General features: G+C 36.6%; 1 protein-coding gene across 2 annotated transcripts in view; it reads left to right on the top strand.

The window, feature by feature from the left end:
- LOC131689902 (protein FAM13A) overlaps positions 1–24003 on the top strand; it is a 137231-nt gene that overhangs the window by 14483 nt on the left and 98745 nt on the right. The window contains exon 1 of one of the 2 annotated variants that reach the window (XM_058975286.1): positions 11739–11993. The exons of the other annotated variant lie outside the window; for it this stretch is intronic. The gene's annotated coding sequence lies outside the window, so the exon portion shown is untranslated. Of the gene's footprint in view, positions 1–11738; positions 11994–24003 lie in introns of those variants that run through there. 2 annotated transcript variants of the gene reach the window in all.

The following is a 24003-nucleotide window of genomic DNA, read 5'->3' as shown; positions in this document are numbered from 1 at the left end:
TCTGCAATTCCACTGTAGAACAGTGATCAAATCCGTGACCTCGTTCGATGAGTTAGCCATCGAAGGATACAATCGCTGAAAGGAGGGGCCATTTAGCAGTCAACTGCTTCAAAAATGTTCTTACTGTAGGGAGAAAAGCTAACATAAGACTTTTAATAGGATCAGTTATATTGAAAGTTTTTATTATCCAGTCCACAATGTCCGAGAGTTTGATAATTCCAGTGCCGCGATTATTCTCGAACTGAAACAGAGGAACACTTGGGATTTTTGATGTTCCGGGAAGTGCTGGGAACTCCTTCTCTGAGTTTAATCCTCCGAGACCAGGAGCTAATTGCTTCGGTTTGGTTGCAACACTTCCAATAGATGTGACTTTCTGAGTCCCGTCAAGGGATACCTTCTGGCCTTTACAACGAACTTTAGGAGAGGAAATGTTCCTCCTCTTCCTATAACTTCTAGGCGCCCTAGTAGATGTTCCCTCTTGTGGGTCATCAGCCTCGCCCTCGTTAGGAGGCAAGTGAGCATAGATGTTTGTTGAGGTTGGTGGTGTAGCTTTCTTTAGCATTTCTGCAAAAGAACGTTCGGATCGTCCAGCAAGGGAACGTTTTAGTTTATCCCCGCGTAGTTTGTACGCGGGACATGCCGAGATATCATGCAGATTTTCTGCACAGTAAGGACACTTCTCAGCATTCTTACTGCACGAATCATCTAGATGATTCTCCCCGCATTTTCCACAGCGGGCCTTATTGCTACAATGGGTGGCTGTGTGACCCAATTGTTTACACTTTGTGCAATTCATGACCCGCGGCACAAACAGACGCACAGGCAGACGAACCTTGTGCAAGAGGACGTAATTTGGCAAAGCGGTACCAGCGAAGGTCAACCGATAAGAGTTTGATTGGGGGTACGTTTTTGAACCATCCCCCGCAACTACTACTGAGTGCAAACGCTTGCACTCGAGTATTTTCACTGGCTGAAGTAAGCGGTCTCTGAAACGGCCAACCCCGTACTGCAGCAGATCCTCGCATGTCAAACTGTCATCGGTGACAACGCCTTCAGACTGTACTTTTACAGCTGGAATATACACGTGATAGTCCTTCGTAAAGTGCTCGCAGCAAGCAATATCGTTTGCCTGCTTTGAGTTAGTCAGCACGACCCTCAGCCTGTCTGAGCGGACCTTTTTTATTTCGATCACAGCCGAGAACCGTTCCGTCAGGTCTTTTGAAATCTGTAATAGATTCAGCGATTTTGTTTTGGGCCGAAAGAAGACCACAAAGGGACCGGTCGAGAGCTCTGGATATTGTTTGGGTCGGGGGAGAGCCTTAGGAGTCGACTCGATCTCCATTTGGCCATCCGGGGAGGAAGCCATCGACACCGTCAATGCACGGGGTCAGCACCCGCGCAGACGGGAAAAAGCCGTAAATGTATCAAAAAAGTAGATTTCACTTATCTGTATACTCGTTTCCCACGACGCACCAGTCCAGCTTAAATAGCTGGTTATTGTTCAATCCTCGCTTTACGAACAAAAGGTTGAGGAATGTGGCCTAACGGTTAACACACGCACAAAAGAAAATAAAAGTCCAAACCTCGAAGAGGCAGAGAATGGCAAAATAACCTTGAACGCGGATTACTGCACTGTACTGTTCTTTTTCCAACAGACCGAAAACAAAACACTTCTATCTCGATCGAGCGATGCGTAGAGACTGTAGTCGATTTATCTGAGAAATATTTAAAAATTGCATTACGAATTGAAGAGTAATGAAACACTACCATTCTCTTCCTATAGATCTACTATGAAAAATTAACTTTATCGTACCTCGGGGCAAAATGGAGCAGAATAAGACATTTCCGGAAAGTACAACAATGAAGTACTACAAGCGATCTTTATGAATTGTTTCAAAAAAAGTACAACCACTTTAAACATTATGACTTATAATTAAATGCGCGATTTATTATTTTTCTTGCCTGTCTGAAATAGAAGAAAGGCTGGTATTGACTAAATCGAACGGAAAGCATAAGCACAATGAATAATCTTTGAAATGAAATTTGTTGGATCCCAATCGGAATCTTAACAATATATATTCAAAATGTATCATCTATTTCACCGTTGCAGTACAAAATATGGAACCTTTAATTCAAAATTTATTATTGAGCATGAGCATGAGCATGATTACCGTACAATTCGTAGTTGCTCCGTGATTGGCCAGAACAAGCAAAATTGTACAGAGAATCAACCAATGGGGCCTGGGTGTAGCTATCCGTCCTCAATCACACGTTTCGGGAGTTCTATACGTTCAAATGTCAATAATGGCGCCGGCCACGTCCTTACAGTCATCGGGGAAGGAAAGGAATGTTTGTGTAGCAAACGTTGTTATGGAGACCGTGTATACCTCTGCATCTCCACGTTTGCCACGGGAAGGAGTTTTTGTTAGTAGGATGGGGTAAAGACAAACCAGGATTCACCTTGATAATTTGATAGATTTATCGTTTCGTGAATTATTTTGGAAATGCCCGGTCTGCAAAATAGCAACTTCAACTCTGGACTGCCGACAGTCGGGAGTGTTGCTTATGTTTAATAGAATCATACGGTATGTGAACAATTTTATTATTCCTTGTTTCTTTATTTCGGTGAAACACGAGATTCCAAAAAGAATTGAATATTGTCAAAAGCGATTACCTTTAGCATCTCAAGAGATATGTCGAAATAGATGCGGTAATACCTATGTAATTGAAGACTTCGCAATACAAGCACTATTTATCGTATACAAAATTTGGTATTTATGTAGCAAATAAAATGACAATTATATATTGATTTCTTTCTCCGCGAACTACTGAATAAGGTACCGAATGTTATTCGCGCGCGTTGTTAATCTTCCGGAGATCGCGTAAATGGCTCACTGAACTAACGGTCGCTAGTGCTTCAAGACGGTATAAAATAAGCACTACCAAAATACCTGAAATGACTAGCTTTTCATGTCTAATATATAATCGATGACGCTAATTTTTACACTAATTACTAGAACAAGATTGGAAACAATAAGAACGAAAAGAAACTAACCTGTCACCTTTTACGTCAATGACCAAGCTAAAATATTTTTATGCTCATGAAGAAATATGGTTAACATGACAATCAATAATATAGTGCATGTACTACTTCAAAGTAAATGAAAGTATTCAATATAATGAGAAGAATTAATTTGATTTAACTTAATTGATTTATTGGACTAAAAGTAAGCCAATGAGTATGACAATGAAGCATATGTTCTTCGTGCTGATATGACTGCTGCAAATTGGGTCATTAAATGAGAAAAAAGTCGTTTTTTATTACTTACATCGAAAAAGCTGATTTTCGTGATTGCAACAATGTTTTTTTCCAACTCAGGAAACGTGAAAATAATATTAAAATTTAAAATAAAGAAATATGTTGACAGTCTGGATTTGACACTATAGGAAGGATTTGACATATCGAATTTCATGACAAATGATGCCCTGTCAGAAAAAAATAAGGCATGTTTTCTCGGTTTTCCCGCAGGGTTATTTTTATTTGACATAAACACCATACATTGCATATAGTTTTTTTTCATTTTGGGTGTTGTCCTGATAGGCCAGATGTAAACAACCGCAGTTTTCCTATGTATGGTTGCCAAGTTTACATAAAATTTATTTTAAAAAACAAAAAAAAATCGTTTTTACGTATTACAATGAATTTTTTTTTAATAATGTTATATTATGTATATTGGACCTAAAATTTATCGAATGGAACGGAAAACTATATATAGCTTAATGACCCAATTGGTAACTGGCTGCTGATTCGTCTCGCGAACTGTCAATTTTCAACACTCATATATGATCCAACAGTCATCATTTCACTAAGACAAGATCATGCGTATTCCTCACGCACAATACCCAGTGGATTAGTTTTCTGGTTGGTCAAATAAACACAGAACAAACAAAGAAATTAGTTTGATTAGTCCAAAGAAATGTCAGCTCGATTGGCATTAACCGGCGGATACGTGTTCCCTTACAATGCCATCAAATCAAAGAACATTTAAAATTACATACGACAGAATATGTGCAATTCTAAATATGATAAAATAAAAACTACAAAAGGATGTTCATTTTTAAAGATAGCACTGTCGATGAATCATGTTATAAAATAGGTGACAAGGGACGCGGACGAAAATAGCTGATCACCACCCCTTTAATTAAAAATTTATTATTTTGAGAAAACTATTTAACCTGTTTACAAACATAAAGTAATGTCAAATGATCAAAGATATTCGCAAAAACAAACTCAACTTCAATAGTTCCGAATATTCCAACTTGTTTTTCATTCATTAAAAAACTTGTAGTAAACGTCTTACTTCAAGAGAGATTAATTATCAAAATGTGAGTGAAACATCATAAAGGTTCCCAGAAGACATCATTGTTGTACACTTTACCGTTCTCGCGTGAATAGGCCTAAGAATTATTACAGTTAATGAAAATGTGGTTCATGTATTCCAACTCACCCCTACAATACCTATGTCTAAGTAATTCTAAAATGTTTTTTTAGAATCATTTTTTTTAAATTTTTGATTTTTCAATAATGTAATAATCTCCAAAGTATCGATAGACTCGACTTGATGAATTGGACAAATTTAAGTTTGTGTTTGTTAATAAACAGCCCATAACGGTTTTTCATAATCTGGTAACTCTTTTTTACACGAAGATCTTCTTAATTGTAACGGTAAATATGAAGTGACCTAATATTCGCACAAATGCTTATCATTTTATTTTGTTTTTTGACACAGTGTTTCAGTTAACCTTCTTTTACAAAAGCCGTACGAGAGAGCGCATTGAAATGAAAGACAGATAGCGTCACTGTCGTGCTATCTTATGACAAACGCCAATTTGGGGGAAACTAAGTTGGATATGCCATGTTACACTACAAAGTGGCGTTTTCAGAATTTTGAAATTCTACTTGGTTACTGAGATATAGCGTATCCCGATTATGAAAATCACCAATTTCTCGATTGAACGAGGTGTGCTATCTTGTGGCGACAAAATACTAGACAACAATCCTAGTATCCAGCACACATTAAAGCCAAGTATGTACATAATTCCTATGTATCATCAGCTAGGTTCTTGTCTCGGGAGCAAAACGTTTCCCACCATAGTTTTCTCTGCTCTTGCTTGACTTGTGTGTCCCAAAATTAATGAAGAACCTTCCATTGGACATTTCCACTGTTTTTAAAAAGTTTTCCGAAATGTAGTTTTTATGCAAAAATAATATTTGTTTTCGTCCGATCCTGTTTTCATAGCGTAAAAAAGTTATTGTAAGTAGTGCTATGGAAGACTACTGGTAGCACATTGTACATCACCATTTCACGTTGATATGTATCAATCCAGTAGATCTTCTAACTTGGAATTATGATAATTGCGTGACTCCGTCTACGTCTCGAGTGAAAAAAGATGACAAATAAAAAATGAATTATCGAGGACTGGCACGACAATGAATAAATCCTATGTCTATCTCGAAAAAACGTTCTGGCCCCAAAGGGAAAAAAAACCTTTTATCGGAGACGGCAACTCCTCCAAATTAAATGTTCCGAAATTTGTCGCGACTTAGCTATAAAAAGCATGTATAAACATGTATCTCCGGACTATGTGCAACCCTCAAGGCCAAACCACGTTAATGTTTCTTATATATCAATAAAAGCTTTTTTGTGTACGTGACTAGGACAGCATCTGTTTTCACCCACGACTTGAAACGTTTTTTCTTGATAATTCGTAATGGCTCGCCTAAGCGAAAATAGCGCCTAGCGGAAATACCCGAATAAAAGGCTGGGAAGAGAAACAATGAAAAAGCTTCGCGTAGCATATTCCATGAATGGATTTGAACGTGCACAAGTAGCGATTTCCTGCCTTTCTCTAGTCTCGACTCAAGCGCGCGATAAGGGAAATATCAACAGAGCTTCGGATGCGAAGGGTAAACACCGCAGAATCCCGGAGAAAAGAGAAACGTTGACTTCGGAATTCGCCTGCGCACGCCCAACTTTATCGATCACACAATCCAACTCTGGGTTCGACATTCAGTACGTCGTTATCGAAGCTTTTGCACCCATGGGTTATGGAGTGGATGTGGATCCGGATACGGATGCAGTGGGAGGATGGGTTTGAGAGATGTCACGGACTACGGTTGGGAGTACGACCAAAGTGTTTGATGAATTCCTCATTCTAGACATCTTTTCTCGTCTTATAGGCTACTTCAAAAAAGTGGAGGATTATTCTGACGTAATTAGAATAGTTGAAATGCAAGCTATAGGATGAGAGTGAATGTCACATTTCAAGTTAATTACCGTAATATTTTAAATATCGAATTAGCTACTTTTAGAATCATATTTTTGGTAAAAGAATCTTATCTTAACATTTTGAGACAGTCTAAGGTAGCTCCGTGAAACTCGGAAACCTGTAAATAGCAGTCAGATTCAGAACAGAAGATATGGATCGTTTCAATAAGCGATATGGCGCAACGTCCATGAGAATATCCTTCGGTTTAGTGGCTGCGTAAATACAATCGCCCTTTATCACTCACATCGCTACAGTCATTGGCGACACAATGATGGCCTTCCAAAATTGAGCTTCGAAACGATATAGGTACGCATGGTTGCCAGAAATCCATAGTAGTTGTGTTTGCATCCTGTTTGGCAAATATGGCATCCAAAGGAGGCTAGCCCACATTTTTTTCGAAACTGATTTTTTTACATTTCTGTATTGTTGGAAGTAATCTACGTCTGGTGTAATATGAGAAATTTGAAAATGGCGGCTTTAACGAATCTTGAGATTTGTTGTTCGTTTTCCGAGGTTTCAAGAAAAGGTAGACTATCAATTCGCCATCTAGATTTGCTTACCGATTAATTTTTACTACAGTTTCTTCCTTCCAACCCAGCTTTCTTCTGGTTCAACATGTTTGGGTTTCAATGCATATTTGGTTGAAGAAACTTGTCCCAATTCTTTTATGGTACTCAAATGCCTGTTTTATAAAGTCAATTTGATAGAGTTCAAACTATATTTTTCTCGAAGTACGTGTGCTTTTCTATCCCAATTCAACAGTTACTATTAAGAATTATTAATTTTTTTCCTTTTGTTCGACTATGTTAGTCACATTTTTTTTTACATTTTGACGACATTCAATTTCTAGCTAATTAGAAAAGGCTTAATATCGCACGGGCTTAACTTTTGTCTTCTGCTAATGATGGTCGAGCTTAAGCAGCATAAATACGAATCACCCGAGTTCACTAGCATTTGTCCTGGTATAGACAGACAAGTCCATCTTTACCGTGACAAAAGTTAAGCCCGTACGATATTAAGCCTGTTCTAATGACCCTGTCACTTCTAGTTTTCCGATCTGTTTACTTCACATACTTGCTCTCACTTGAGTAATATGGCTCTAATTTTCATAACTTTCCCAACTCAGTAATCTCTAGCTAATTTAATGTCCTTAAAATGTAAAAAAAATATTAAAAAAATATTTTATATAAAGTGGTGAACAGTCAATGATACACGAATAATAAAATAAGACAGTAATGGTAAAAATTAATGGCTTTAAAAACATAGTACAGGACCTACAAAGTTCGTATATTAAGAAGATATACTTATAATTATACGACCTACAACTTGGTCGATGACACTATCTTTCTATCTTGTTTTATTTTAAAAATGAAAACAGCGCACTAGCACCAGAAATTCGTACTATTTTGATACGATCAAATAAAGCGCTAGGTATTATATAGCAACTTTGCCAGATATCATTACTTTAAAACGAAAGATTCAAAAAGGATGCACGAATTGTGGGTTAGCCCCTTTTAGGCCTTAGGTACCCCTGGGATTACTCTGCACGAATTACGAAAATGTTCGCTAAATGAAAAGTTGTCATACAATGATCTTTTTTTGCTAGAAAAAAAATGAAACAATGAAATATCAATAAATTAATGTAGTTTGTTAAGTTGGAAATGCGAAGTTTTTCCCGTGTCCTGCAAAATATGAAAATGTGGGTAGCCTTTTTTGGGCGTTTAATTGTTACCATTTATCAAAATATGCATGAACGAAGAAAATTTCTAGAAAGGTATAACGTCCTCAGGTTGTCGACTCATTCCCGAAAATTTAATTCCCTGATTTTCTAGATTTTCCAGACTTTGTCATAAATTTTTCAGGAAACGCATTCAAAGCGGTTATAATGTATATTGCTTAAGTTTACAATTGGTAACTGGCACTACTAGGCTCCATGCAAAACTGACACCGACATCACTTTGCTGAAAGTTTAACCCTTTAACCCTCTCAGGCCCGTCTAAATTCAAGCTCCTTTTTGCCGTCCTCATATAGAAAGGTTATGCAATCGGTCGAAATTTCGACTTTTTAACCGAGACCCGCAGGGCCAAATCTCTTATACCATTCGACTCAGTTCGTCGAGATCGTAAAATGTCTCTATGTGTGCGTGTGTGTATGTATGTATGGATGTATGTATGTGGCAAACAATCTCACCGATTTTTCTCTGAGGTGACTGGACCGATTTGTACAAATTTAGTCTCAAATGAAAGGAGCAGCCTTCCCATCGGTCGCTATTGATTTTTTTATTGATCCGACTTTCGGTTCTGGAGTTACGTGTTGAAGAGTATAATCACACAGCAAATTTCCATAGAAACTGATACTACCATGATGTCCAAATGATGCAATATATATTAAAATATGTGCAACATTACTTGGCTTTGCATGTCTAGATCATTAATGACCCACCGAAGGCACTTCGACCACATTGGCCAGCTATGGTGGTTCTTGATGCCCCGGAGGAACTTACCAAGTTCCTAAGATAATGTCATACCTATTTCTCAGCGAATTCTTCACCGATTTTTACAAACTTGGTTTCAAATGAAAGGTACAGCATTCCCATTGGCTGCTGTTGAATTTCTAATTAATCCGACTCCCGGTTCCGGAATTACAGGATGATGAGTACGAACACGCAGCAAATCCCGATTTCAGCGTATAATGCGATGGATGTAAAAAGGTCATTTTTTTCCAAACGGTGAGTACTCGGAAGATCACGTCGACTATCGATTGGTTCTGAGCTCTATTTCGTTTGAACACGACCAATAAATGTTTCTGGGTTGCTATTAATTTCTTCTGATGCATAACCGGAGCACATATTCATATTTTTCTGCATCAGATTCATCGTAGGAAGCAATATCATTCACATCTTCCTCGCTTTGCAAATCAGTTTCGGAATCGTCTGCTATTGAATTTGTTCGAATTTCTTCCATTATTTCAGATTCTTTGAGACGATTGAAAACATGGGGCATATCGTCTTATAGCCATTTCAATTTTTGTTGCTTTAGATCCTACAATTTGAATAATTACATAGTTGTCACAACAAAGAATAGACAACAAAAATAGACAATAACGCCAGAGTTAGGTTATGTTGTATCCAAATAATTGTCAAGTAGACCACAGTGGGTGAAATAAAAGTATTTACCCAAAAAAATATGACACACGTCATTATCGTATGCTATTTTTACATTTCTTATAAAAGAAATGTATGGAATTTGCTCAAACTTTCAAGATTTTTTCTTATAAGAAAAGGTAAAAAGATAAAATCAATCAAAACATGAAATAAATTCCTGCTAATATGAAGATGAACTCATCAAAATGTTTTTTTCAGATAAATATTAATGTATAAAACCCGTGGTACTCCTAGTAAATATTGCATGCATACCGGGCCTGCCATGCCCGGCTTGCCTTTTTGTGCATGTAAAAAATTCAAACATAGCTGCGCATCACTCCATAGATGAAAATTTCACATTTCTTTATTTTTGTTATAGATTTCAAAGCTACTTATCAAAATTTCCATGCCCAAGCATACACATTTTTTTGTAACTAAAAAATTGTAACGTGCCGGGCCTCTGAGACCCGGTTGCCTTTTTGAGGGTTAATAACTTCTTTCGATTGACTAGCAGTTTTAGACAAAGTTGTAGACAATTAAATTATCGTTCTTATTTTCACTTATAACAATAATACAATGCATACAATGCCACCTAGCAGCGAAATTGTGGGCTAGTGGGGTTTCTGCATGTAAATTGTTGAAAAATCCCACACAAACTTCAGGCACGTTGGTCCGGTAGCTAGTCTTGTCCGATTTACTTAAAATTTGGACCAATTACTCCTGGTGGGACTAGGAATCGGGTGGGCCGATTGAGTTTTCAAAAATTCATTATTTTTCTGGGCATTGTAATGTTGTATGCATCAGTACTAAAGAACCTTTGACAGACAATTACTTTAAGATGGTTATTGCATTACGCTCGATCGCGGTGCATCGAGGGGACCGAGAGGGCTTATGGACCTTTTTATGTCTATTTCACTGAAAAATTTATTACTTAAATACTATAAGTTTGATGTAAGGGAACCATTGCTTTATGCCTTTACGTAAATTCAAACTTTCTTGACATTTTTCTCACAAAAAGGTATGAAACTCCTTAAGTTTTTTTTGGGAAATTCATCCGTTTACGTTTCATCAATAGGGGACGGTGGGGAGTTGTGAACCATGAGGAGTGGCGAGCACTGTCAATTCCCGCTAAGCTCTAGATTATAAAAATGTGGTAACTACTGTTTAACTGTCATTACGTCACTTTCCCATTAGCAAATGTTGCGTTAACCCATGTTCTTCATGTTCAGATAACTAGCGACTAAATATACCAAACAAAAAGTTTTTTTTACTAATTTGTATTTGTGGTATATGGAGTCCCTTTATGCAGCTGATTAAATTAGTGCAAAACATTCCTTGGGTAATTGGCATTCATCGACAAAAAAAATGGATGAACCTTTAGTGTGTCGATAGAGATAAGTTTTTTTTCGAAGATATGGAAAGTAGGGAGTTGTGAACCGTACATTTCAGTAGGTTATAGTATTTTTTTAAACTAAAACAGTATCATAATTCGAAAATCAGGGATGAATCATACATATCATGATATAAAAATGTTCAATTTTATGCGAAGAACAGGATTCTGCTACAATTTTAATTTCCACGTGCCACAACCGCGAATTCAAGTGACTTGGCACGAATCATGTTATCACCGACTCATTGCGAATCAGATCACTTTTCCATTACATCTTTAGTTTAGAAATATCTTAAAATTTATCTTCTATAGCCCTAATAAAAATAAATCACAAAAATATTCCATCTCTTCTACTTTTTGCGATGGTTCACAACTCCCCAGCAAACTAAAAATGCCCATTCCACGTATTGTCATATCTCAAACAAGACAATGATTTTTTTATTGCTTCAGCCTGTGAATTATTAAGGTGTCCTTAACAAATACCAGGTCTAACATTGAAAATTGGCCAATATTTATGGTAGTTATGCCCCGAAAACAAAACTATGTTCACAACTCCCCACCGTCCCCTATATTAATATTAAACGTTAATGGAATGGAAGACAATCACAACATATTTTTAACAATCATGCATCGTCTAATGAGGTCATGGGAGCCTTCCATCGAAAACCCGGCATCCCTGAAATAATCCATTGTACCCACGTCGAGCACGAAATAGAGAGCGAGAGAATTCTGCAAACTGGGGAGCGAAACTCTTCAAGGACCTAGTTTTCGGTGCCTCCTTATGTTGGGGCTCTTCGGCACAAAGCCCATGGCGTAAGCTCTCCGAGCGCGGAACTAAGGCTTTGCTGGAAAATCATCGGGTACAGGTGCACCCGACAGAAGCCTCCAAGGAAAGCAGTGAGCGTGTTGGAAAATTTCGCCTCACTCTGATCGCGCGACGTTCGTGATGATGGAGTTGTAATTCATCTTTGGATATATTTTTTTCCCTGGTTCAGACAAAAGGGTAGAGAAAAAATTATATTACATTATCGCCATCAAATATTTACCGTGTGATTTGTGTGCAGTCGTGTCTTTCGATTAGTGCTGACGCAGACCAAACAGCTGAAGAGTGTCAACAAATATCGGAATGAGGTAATTTTTTCACCGACATTGCATCGGTGGAAATAATTGGAAGATTGGTTGTACCGGGTCGCGAATGGGAATTGATTATTCAATGGAGTGCGGTAGTAATTATAGTGATACTGTAGACTCGTATGGCAAAATTAATCAAGGAACAAACTGCGTGTGAGATTTCCGCTAACAAGAAATATTCGTGGTTATATTGTTTCTTAACTGTTAATTTGTACCGTGGAGTCAAAGAGATATTGCGAAATTCATCTGACGTGTTTCCCTATAAAATAAAGACTAAGAAAAATTAGCATGGTTGTTCGTGTATTTGAATAGTGCGTATAACTTTTCCAATTTTTATTTTCAACAGGAGAGGAGAAACTTTTATGTTGTAACTCTCCCAAGGTTGTTTCGTAAATGTGGAAATACTAATGAGACAAAGAAGAAACCCAATTATTTTCCAAAGGATCAATAAACTGCGTGCAGTCTCAATGATTATCACTCGCAATGATTAAGTAATGCAGTATTCTTCAAATTTGTTCTTTTCCAACTCCACTTTGTCAAACGCCTCTTTCAGAAATTTCAGCGGAGTACATCAAGAATTATCCGGTATAGTGGCATGATGTAAATGTCGAGCAATGGAGAGACTTTCAGAGTTTGTTTCTACAGCCAGTGTTTCTTATATCTTTTAATATTTTTTTTTAAAAGAAATGTATAGAATTCGCTCAAACTTTCAAAAAAAATTCCGAGGTCTGGAGGGCAGAGCCTTATACACCAATCGACTCAGTTCGACGATTTGGGACAATGTCTGTGCGTATGTAACTCTCATTCATGTTTCTCGGCAATGGCTTTTGACACTTGTCTGGATCTAAGCACCAAGTCTAGGCCTGGTTCAGGTCCGGACCTGGTGATGGGAAAAGGGCTAGATCCGGAAAAGTGGTCCTTTTTTATTTTTATTAACGTGACTTTAAATTTTTTATTCGTCACGCTGGGAACTGGTCCGGGTTCGCGAACTGATCCGAATCCGTGAGCTGGTGCGGATCCGGGAGCTGGTCCTGATCAGGGAACTGGTTTAGATGCGGAAACTGGTTCGGATCCGGGAACTGTCCTAATCTAGACTGAACTAGTTCGGATTCATAGTCTGGTTCGGATCCGTGGTCTGTTTTTATTTCAATACCCAAACTTCCCAGTAAAAAAACCTAGATTCCGGCTTGTTTCTGCCAGAATTGGGACAAATACGAGCCTGATTTTCGGCAGAATTCCAGTTGGTTTAACTCAATACTAATACTATCATAGAAATCGACCGAATTATCCTATATACGATTAGAGTCGAGCTTGGCACATACTGAAAAAGTGTTTGGTTGTGTGATGCACATACATGTACAGCTGGCGAAATTCTTCATTCCACCGCTTACTACCTATGCGGCAATATGGGTTTAATACCGCAATGAACTATTGCGTGGTCTGCTACCGAAAAGACATTAGAATCTTTCCCAAAAGTAATAGAAACGTTCCCACCGGATTTTGGGTGAACCAAAAGAGATATTTAATATTACATACGGATGACGGATTGTTACCATTTTCCAATTTTTAGAAAAGAGACCAAAATATGAAATCAACTATTAACGCCAAAATGGTAAAGTTCAGGTCAACAGCATTTTCGGAGAATTTATTGGATATAAAAATCGTCCAGATAATCATCATATCGCCGTACACCGCGTCTTTTCGAGCCGCCGCATAATGACTCACTTTCACTCGTCCATTTTGCAATATTTTGCAATGAGAATTTATGAAAGTATTGTTCCGATGTTGCATTTTTTATGGATATTGACTGAATAGCGTAACACTTTCTGTATCGCCACTTTTTTTCCTTCACAGAAATTACCTTTCCATATCACAATCAAAACAAACTTTCTGCATCCAGCACACAGAAAAGAATCAGCAGTACGACCAAACTAAAACCTAAATCTGAAAATATATTGTAATGCAATTTCAGGTACAAGTAATCAATTATTTCAAGTTATTTAACTGATTCTTGATTGCAGAGATTTTATTTTACACAAAATTGTCTCGTTACAATGCAATGTTTCGCATGGTAATTTCCCATGAACGCAATTCAAATAGTTCTTCTTACAGCTGATAAGGCTTTTTCATATGTATTGTTTTTTGGATAAATAATAAAAATATCGTGATTGCCATTTTTGGTATTTCTTATGGTAGAAACGTTATTAATGATAAGTACCCTAATCGAAGAGAAAGTCATATAGTTTATGTAAAAGTTCTCATTAAATTAAAGCGAAAATATTTTAGTATTTGATGTATTGGAACAAATTATGTGCCTTAAAATAACACGGTGCTACAAATTGAAATAAAATAATGTATCTAGTAAAGGTTGTAGATCTGGGCAAATACAATACAAAACTAAGGTTGGTCAATTCAATATCCTCTCAAAATCTTGATACATACAAAAAAAACTTTTTTGGGTCTTTCGGCACCAAAAAATTAGCAACGCGCTCATTTTTCAACCGCTTTTAATTTTTTTGAGTGTTCTGGAAAAGAGAAGAAATGACCTTTATTTTGTTTAAGGTACTATGTGGTTTTGGGAGAAAAGATGAAACTAAACATTATTTTGCGATTTGTTTATGAAAATTGCGCAACATTTTTATACAGAAGCTTCTTTGTGTTAATGAAATTTTAGAGAGAACATGTAGTTTCGTATTTAACAAAAAAAATGGCGGTGATATTTTTTTTTTTTTCTAAATTAGAAATTTGCTCGCATAAACCCATATTAAATTATCGAAAAGTTGTTTTTGTGCTCGATAGATTCAAAAGCTTTGAAATTATAATTAGAAAAAAAAATAACGGAAGATATAATTATACAATCCCATAGTCCACGACAATACCTCACTAACAACTAAGAGTTCATGCGAGCAAGTTTCTAATTTGAAAAAAATGTTAGAATTTGGAGATAAACAGGTCGCTAAATGCAGAACTAAATGTTCTCTCAACATTTTTATTAAAATGAAGACGCTTCTTTATAAAAATGCTGAGCAATTTTCATGAAAAATTGCAAAATAATGGTTGTTTTCATATTGTTGTCCCAAAACCACATAGTATTTTTTAATAAAAGAGCATAGAATAGCGTATTGCTGGAAACATCATTTTTCCCAGAGCACTGAAAAAGTTGAAAATCGATTGAAAACTGATCGCATAGAAAAACTTGTAGTGTCGAAAAGCCCAAAAATAGTTTTTGGCACAAATCAAGATTTTGAGGGCACCTATACATTTTTCAGACATTATTTTGTGTTGCGTTATATGAGATCTACAACATATACTGTCTCTTAAAAAGTACAAAATATTTTAAAGCTCCTGCTAAATTCTCATTATTGAGTACTGTGCATTGTAGCAACGATCACAAACTTACCGAGTGGGTTAGCTAGGAGACGGTAGTATGTGTAATGTAAATGTGGGGTTTCATGTTCTCTGTACAAATTTGAGTGCAGCTGAAATATTTGATATCGTTTCGCTTACAGTTCGAGAGCAAAAAAATCGATGCATTTGCACTCCAGAGAATTTGTTTCGGGTGTATTTATGCATGTTGCGTCATGAAGTTTACAATTATTAGCCTAGTGGAAGTAAGCAGAGACAGATCGCGTAGTCATACTTCAATTACGTCATCCTCTATGTACACGGGGCATCGATTCTATCACCTTCACACTTAACCCCGTGTTCAGGTTATTATGCAACAAAATGAACCTTTCTGCAAGGGAGGGATTCCATGAGAAACCGGTCGACCACACAATATGTCCATCATTCATGCGAAACAAAACGGTTTATGAATCTTCATGATTTTCTCTTGCATTTACAACATTTTCATACAAGAGCAATTTTTCAAAAAGGGTGTAAATGTTTTTGCGGGCAAAGCTTTTAAAATGTTTTGTTCGATTGTCGTATTTTATACAGGAAAACTGTCTGATAACGGGTTACAGGGAATTAACGAATTAATACTTCTGCACAAAAGAATATACACTGAAAAAAATGTTGTGTAATATATCACAAAACCGAAAATTTATGTTAAAGAATTAAATAGTAAATAAACCCATTTTAATTTTTTTTTATTTTGTCTGCAACAATCTAAGGTAAGAAGAAACATTTTAGATGCATGATGGAGAACTTATCAGAAAAACAGTTTTTCTCACAATAACTCCATGATTTTAAATTTCATAATAGTAGACAGACAAAACTGTAATTTTATTACAGAATGTGATCCTGTAATTTTAAATCTAAATGCATTTAAGAAAACTCTTTCAAGATGCGGTAATAATTAATTCGTAAAATTATGCCCTTTTCAAAAGTTATTCGCATTTTTCCATCAAAGGCTATTTACAATGAAATGTTTATCATTTTAAAGACTTAAAAATAACTTTTCGAGTATTTGGATTATGGAGTAGCTTTCAATAAAAATTTTTTCGTTAAAACATATTTTTGTAACCCATACTATTTGTTTTAAACGTCACGTGAATAAAAAAACCTGATTTAATCCACCTAGCGGTGCAATTGTGCCTTTCTCAATCATGAACACGAGAGTTTTTTAGTTGCTTATTAAAAGTTTTTAAATGTATACATTATAATATTATTATACATGACTTGACAACTACATACAAGAAAAGAAATTATTATTCGAGTTCTAAAATTTTGCAAAAGAAAAAACAGCCACGGTAATATTAAATTGAAAAAAGGTACGAAAAAGTCGAATTTCATAAAAAAAATTTTTCAAGATAACATAAAATTTCGACGTTTCATGCATTTTAAAGATGTTTGGCATCAAAAATACGAATTCGATTTCTGAGATTTCATGGGGTCCCCCCTTTGAAAAAAAATGTGAGCTCCGGCTTATATGGGAATTTTATATGTGACCGGACGGCTTAGTCTATATTTCCGAAACCATATAAGCGATCCGTACGAAATTTTATAGACATCTGTGGGGATATTATAGCTATCATTTGAGACTAAGTTTGTGAAAATCGGTCCAACCATTTCCGGGAAACTGATGTGAGTTCGATAATTTGGTCAATGTAGTCAACGAAAGTTTGGTTGGCCGTCGGTGACCTAGAACTGCAAATTTAAAATGTTTGAGAGACATTTTAGCTAAATTTTTACCTTTTTTGCTTTCATCGGAGTATCGGTTTGAATCGGAATTTGCTATGTGATCGCACGCCACAACCCGTAACTCCAGAACCGGAAGTTGGATCGGGATGAAATTTAATAGCCATTTACGGGGGCGCAATACCTATCATTTGAGACTAATTTTGGTTGAATCGGTCTAGCCATCTCCGAGAAACCGATGTGACTGTTATTCTGAATTAAGATACTTCCGCCGGCGCTTCTGGAACCGATGATGGTAGCCAATGTGGCCAAAGAGACTTTGAATGGCTGTTGGTGACATAATACTACAAATCGAAGTAGTTGTGGTTACATTTTGGAAAAATTTTCACCTTTACCTATACATTCATTGCAGAATTTATTAAAATCGACATTTTCTGCGTGATCGTACTCACCACCCTGTAATTCCGGAACCGGAAGTCGGATCCATTAGAAATTCAATTGCAGCCTATGGGAACGTTGCACCTTTCATTTGAGACTAAGTTTGTCCAAATCGGTTCAGCCATCTCTAAGAAAAATGAGTGACATTTTTGGTCACATACACACACACAGATGCACATACACACATACATACACATGCACAGACATTTGCCGAACTCGACGAACTGAATCGAATGGTATATGTCACTCAGCCTTCCGGGCCTCCGTTAAAAAGTCGGTTTTCGGAGCAATTGCAATACCTTTCTATTGAGAAAGGCAAAAACAAACAAACAAACAAACCATATTATTTGCAGTTAAAAATACAATTTTCTTATTGGATAATTTGATTAATCTGATTTGATTATTGTAATGCTCTTTTTTTGCGTTTTAACGACATTCAATTAGCTAGAGATTACTGGGTAGGGAAAGTTATGAAACTTAGAGCCATAGTACTCAAGTGAGAGCAAGGATGTGATCCTTGCTCTCACTTGAGTACTATGGCTCTAAGTTTCATAACTTTCCCTACCCAGTAATCTCTATCTAATTGAATGTCGTTAAAACGTAAAAAAAATGTGACTAACATAGTCGAAATAAAAAAGGAAAAAAAAAATTAATGCTCTTAACAAAAAAAATGAAAATATTTTAGTTTTCGAGATCTCCATAAAGAACGGGTTTTTCAAAATGCTCATAAAATGTGCTGTAACTTTCCCTATGATATCAAGGCGATATTGTAAACCATTTGAAAGCTACATGAAGCAACCAAAATAGGATTCAACGTCAACCATAGGGTCTGATGGTTAACCTATATAGTTGAATCATATTTTCATTGTTTTCATGTAACTTTCAGATAGTTTGCAATATCATCTTCATGTCAAAAGGAAAGTTTCAGCAAATTTTATGAGAATTTTGGAAAACCCATTGATTTTGATGACGAAACTCGACTAACTTCTGAAAAATCGTAATAAATAAAAAAAATGTTTTGTTAAAATATTTCGTAAACTACCACATTTTTTATTTTATTTTTGTTACCACCATTTTAATTTGAAAGTGCATTTAGAATACTTTCGTTACATTTGGTCAGACTTTGATCATACCGCTTCCATTCACTGAGTTTGGCTACTAGATTTTGTTTCAGCTTTCTGATCCCCGTATTCTTCTAGGGGACCATTCATAAATTACGTAACGCGAAAATCGCCCAAAATTGACTCCCCCCTACCCCCATGTAACAAATTGTCACAAAATTCTCTATCCCCCCCTCCCCTATTACGTAACAAATTCCTCGAAAAAAAATTTTTTGTTCAGTAAAAACATGTTACGTAACGATCTAGCTTACTCCCCCTGCCCCATATGTCACAACATGTCACAACTTCTCGTGCCACCTCCCCCCCCCCCCCCTAAACGCGTTACGTAATTTATGAATGGTCCCTAGACTGCCCTGGCAGCCCTGACGGAAATGGTTAGGGCAAGTCTAATACTAAACTATATACCTACAAGGGTAATATTTATACCAAAATCGGGAAAGCGCGATACATCACTTCCAAAAACTTTTAAGCCACTCAGACTAACCTCCATATTTCTCAAAATAATGGAGAAAATGGTTGACTTACACATTAAAGCAGAGTACTTGAAAGACTCTCCACTGAGCGAATTTCAATTCGCATATCAAAGCAACAAATCAACGATAGATGCATTACACATGTTGGCTGGAAAACTAGAGAATTCTATTGAAACAAAAGAAATCTCACCTGCGGCTTTTTTAGACATAGAAGGAGCTTTCGACAATGCATCTCATAGTTCAATGCGGAATGCTATGAGAAAACATGGGTTTGCTATTTACACAATAAATTGGATCAAGTCAATGCTTGCAAACCGTGAAATAATTAGCACGCATGGAAAGACGTCACTGACTATGAAAACAAATAAGGGATGCCCTAAAGGCGGAGTTCTATCACCCTTATTGTGGTCATTAGTTGTAGACGAGATATTGAAATCATTAACTGAAATGGGATACGAAGTGATTGGATTTGCAGATGATGTTGTAATCATCATGAGGGGAAAATGTGATTACGTTATCTCAAATAGAATGCAATGCACTGAACTTCCCTTCGAAGTAATGCAAAAAGTAGGGCTTCAACATAAATCCCTCCAAAACAATCATAATCCCATTTACTCAAAAAAGGAAATATTCCATATCAACACTTTTGCTCAACGGAACAGTAATTGAAATGTCCTCTGAGGTAAAGTATCTGGGATTGATACTCGATAAAAAACTAAACTGGAATGCGCACATTGAGCAGGTTATAAGTAAGGCAACTAGTGCTATTTGGGTGTGCAGTAGAACAATTGGTAAAAAATGGGGTCTCAGACCAAGTATGGTTCACTGGTTATACTCTACAATAGTCAAACCAAGAATAACATATGCCTCGTTAGTTTGGTGGCCTAAAAAATGGACATCAACTAAAAAAAGCTAGGTAAACTTCAAAGGCTTTCTTGTGTAGCGATAGCCGGTGCCATGCGAAGTATTCCATCAAAAGCATTAGATGCAATGTTGCATCTCCTTCCGCTACATCAGGTGATACAGCTTGAGGCGGAAAAAAGCGCATTGAAAATAAGTCGTCATAAACAATTATTATCTGGAAATTTAACAGGACATCGTGCAGTTCTGAAAGATTTTCCTATAAATAACTTCGTCATTGCACATGAAGACTGGTTGCATGCGATGCCGAACTTTGAAACTACTTACAAAATTATGGAGCCTGAACGGTCAACCTGGGAACAAAGTGGCCCTAGTCACCGCCCAGGCTCAGTAATTTTCTTCACAGATGGGTCAAAAATGAACCATTTGACAGGATCTGGTACTACAGGACCAGGAATAAACGCTAGTATCTCCATGGGATATTGGCCGACAGTATTTCAAGCAGAAATTTATGCCATTCTAGAATGCACTGAAGAGAAAATACCAGTATGCAAATATCGGCATTTTCTCATATAGTCAGGCTGTGTATTCTTGCACTCCGACAATTGGCAAAGTAAAATCATGTTAATTTATACTGGGTTCCAGGGCATTGTGAAGTTGCTGGGAATGGAAAAGCCGATGAGCTAGCAAGAAGGTCTTCCACTAATTTTATCGGGCCAGAACCATTCTGTGGAGTCCCATCGAGTGCCTTCAAAATGGAATTGAAAAAGTGAGAAATCACAGCTATAAATAACAATCGGAGTACCACTCCTGGACTACGGCAATCAAAGAAATTTATCTCACCCAACGAGAATAAAGCCTGGCGTTGCTTAGACTAAATAAAAAAGAGCTACGCATCATAACAGAACTAGGGGAATTATGGTTAAAACCGACACCTTAAGCTTAACACTTTTTCTAAGTTGCCACAAAACCAATAAAATTATAATTTTTATGCAGAATTCTTCTTCAGAAAATTCTTAACTAGACTTAATTTTTTCAGCGCTTCAAAAAATTAATTTCATTAAAAAATATTGGTTGTAAAACTTGGAAAACAAAGTGACTTTTTGTAAGCACTGCGGGTAAAACCGACACCCCATAGGGGTAAGTCCGACACCCCCTTTAATTTATTTTCTCTCCACTTTATTAAAATCTTTATCTTTATTAAACATGAGATATATGCGTGATTAATAAAGATTGAGTATGTATGATGCAAATATGTGCTTTTTATTGCTTCATCATGTAGTGAGGGGAAGAAAGTTCGAAAGCGTAGTACTATAAATAAGAGTATTTTATGCTATAGGATTATTTATTGATATGAGTATTTCCAAATAATCCTTGCGCACATCATTGCAACCTCCAGTGTCATTTTATTTCATAAGAGAAGATTTTCAAGCGTTCTACGTTCTGCTAATTGGATTCATTCACTTATAAGTGACACACACACACTTCTTAGTAAAACTATCTTTTTCAGATTTGATTTTTCGGACTCTGATCATCAACGATCTATTGGAGTATACATAATATCATTGTCTCATTGTGATAAAATTCGTCTATCACAAACCAAGAGAACACTATAAATTCGGTTTGATGACCTTTTTGCAGAAATAGCAAAAGCTTCGTTAGAATCAGATAAGCAAAAATTCCAATTTTTGATTTTTGAAGAGACTTACAAGAAATAAACACAATAAAAGTATTTCTGTGTGTTTCTGCTAATACTATAGTGTTCTAATAGGCTAATTGAAGTGTCACAAAGATCCCCAGTATTTTGAAATGAATCGCAACTATACACAACCATCTTAACAGGGTGTCGGTTTTACCCTAACCATAGGGTGTCGGTTTTACCCCAACAGTGCACATTTTTTTATAAAAGCAATTAAAAATATTGAATTTTTCAAACTCGTCTTCAATGCACCTAGGTTGATCATAGGACAGGCCGATAATAATAGGTACTGAAAAATGGGGTGATTTGAAAAGCTTTCGTTCGGTTAAAACCTTAAAATCTACCAACGAAATTTTACATCCAGACGAGTATGAACGCTGCTGTCGAATGTTTTGTTAATTTTTATGACATTCGGCGCACTAACGTAAATCCAATTTTTCTTCAAATGCTCTAAATAAACGTACTAATAATATTGTATCATTATGAAATGAATAAAAATTTGATTTCTAGGAAAAGTTGTGGGGTGTCGGTTTTACCCACAGTGTCGGTTTTTCCCACAATTCCCCTACTTACCGGACACGGTTCGAGTAAATATAATCTTAAAAAATTGGTAAGGGTACAAACGATACATGTCGCGTCTGCGGATCTGAGAGTAAAACAGCATCTGCACCTTTTGATATTTGGACTGCAAATCTCAAGCAGGTAATACGAAGTCATACGAAGTGGAGTGCCTAACTGGGAAGAGTGTGTATCTCAATAACGACAATCACTCATCAATAGTAATATGTCATAGTAGATAGTACATTTAGATTAAGGAAGGGGCATAGGGTGTGGAGACTATTTTCGCCCTATTTCTATTATCGCCCTACCCATTTGTTCCATTGAGTTTTCGTTAATGACAAATTTAAAAGGCGGTAGTCTTACGTCATGTATATGTTTTGCATAAATAAATAAATTTGAAGCCGTTAGGTCGAGCAGCGTCTGCCATCTTTGTTCAACGCATTGGCCCATATGGTAGTGCGAAAATAGGAGCATTCGATTCGAGTTTTCGTGGCGCTCAAACAGAAGTATTTCCCCATTCTCAGGACATTTTTGGTATTAAATTGGTTCTTGGGAACGAAGCAAGGATACTGATGCCAATTTATGTGCATTTCATCGACTGTAGACTGCGTAATTAATAGAATAGTGTGGCACCCTCCCTAATGGGGCTAAAATTAAGTCCTTACCCTACCTCAATAGATCTAAATACTGGTCGCAGTGGTTCGTCTCCAACAAAAAAAATCTTTCTGGATCACAATGCTGTCAATAGGAATGACAAAGTGAACAGTCACCAAAAACCACCACCCTAAGCTTGCAACCTTACAGTGCAATGAAATGTTATGCTATTTTTATTTCATACTGCTATTTTTATCTCAGATTTATTCTCGAAAAGGCCACACAATCGGAATGAATGACAAAACCAATTTAAACAACAGTAAAATGATCTACAGAACATTGTCGACATGTTGAGCATATGTAGTTGAAAAAATAAGAAAAAAAACAGCTGATGTGTTCGCTCTCGTAATTTTATAGTTCAAAAGAAATTTATAGACTTTAAAGATAAGGAGTAGTCTTATAAAAATTGACATTTGTTTCTATCTTTCCAAAGTGATTTAAAACTTAAATAAATTTTAGTCCTATAAATATCCCTGGCCAATAATGATACTGCGACATTGCATCATCCGTCTTCCAAACTCTCACGTCATCGATGCCATCCTACGATTCCGCATTTACCGCATAGCTAGCAGCATAGAGCATGATAGGTACAGCAAAGAAACGTGCATATAGTGGCGCCGAGACCTACGTCACGTAGGCACATTTCTATCTGCACTGCTCCCGTCACCACCCTCTGTTAGTCACAATGTTTATCACAATTGCAGCATACCACGACGTGAAATTGAGCGTCCAGGGTTAACGGCATGGCATTTGAGCAAACCTATTAGGTACCTGTTGTCTTGTGTGTGTTTTCGGGGGGAAGGAAGATAGACTTACACGTACTCAGTTTATATCGGACCTTGCAACAATTATAATTCCTTCCAACTAATTCGCATCTATTTTTGTAGACAATGGTAAACAAACTGGTAATTGGATTGAAGTTTGTTTTTGTTATTCAATCAACCTACTTCTCATGAAATCGGAATCGTTAATTTGTATTGTATGGTCAAGGATGAACGTTCAGAAAACTGGATTGGCTCACCATGATACTAAACGCTGATGAGAATGTTGGTGTTTGATTTCATTTCCGATTTCTAAGTCATTCGATAACGTAAACAAAATCGAAAACTGATTAGAAAACT

This window comes from Topomyia yanbarensis, chromosome 3, assembly GCF_030247195.1.
Source record: "Topomyia yanbarensis strain Yona2022 chromosome 3, ASM3024719v1, whole genome shotgun sequence".
Lineage (NCBI taxonomy): Eukaryota > Metazoa > Arthropoda > Insecta > Diptera > Culicidae > Topomyia > Topomyia yanbarensis.
Note: the sequence above shows the minus strand (reverse complement) of the source record. Positions and strands in the feature narration are given on the sequence as shown.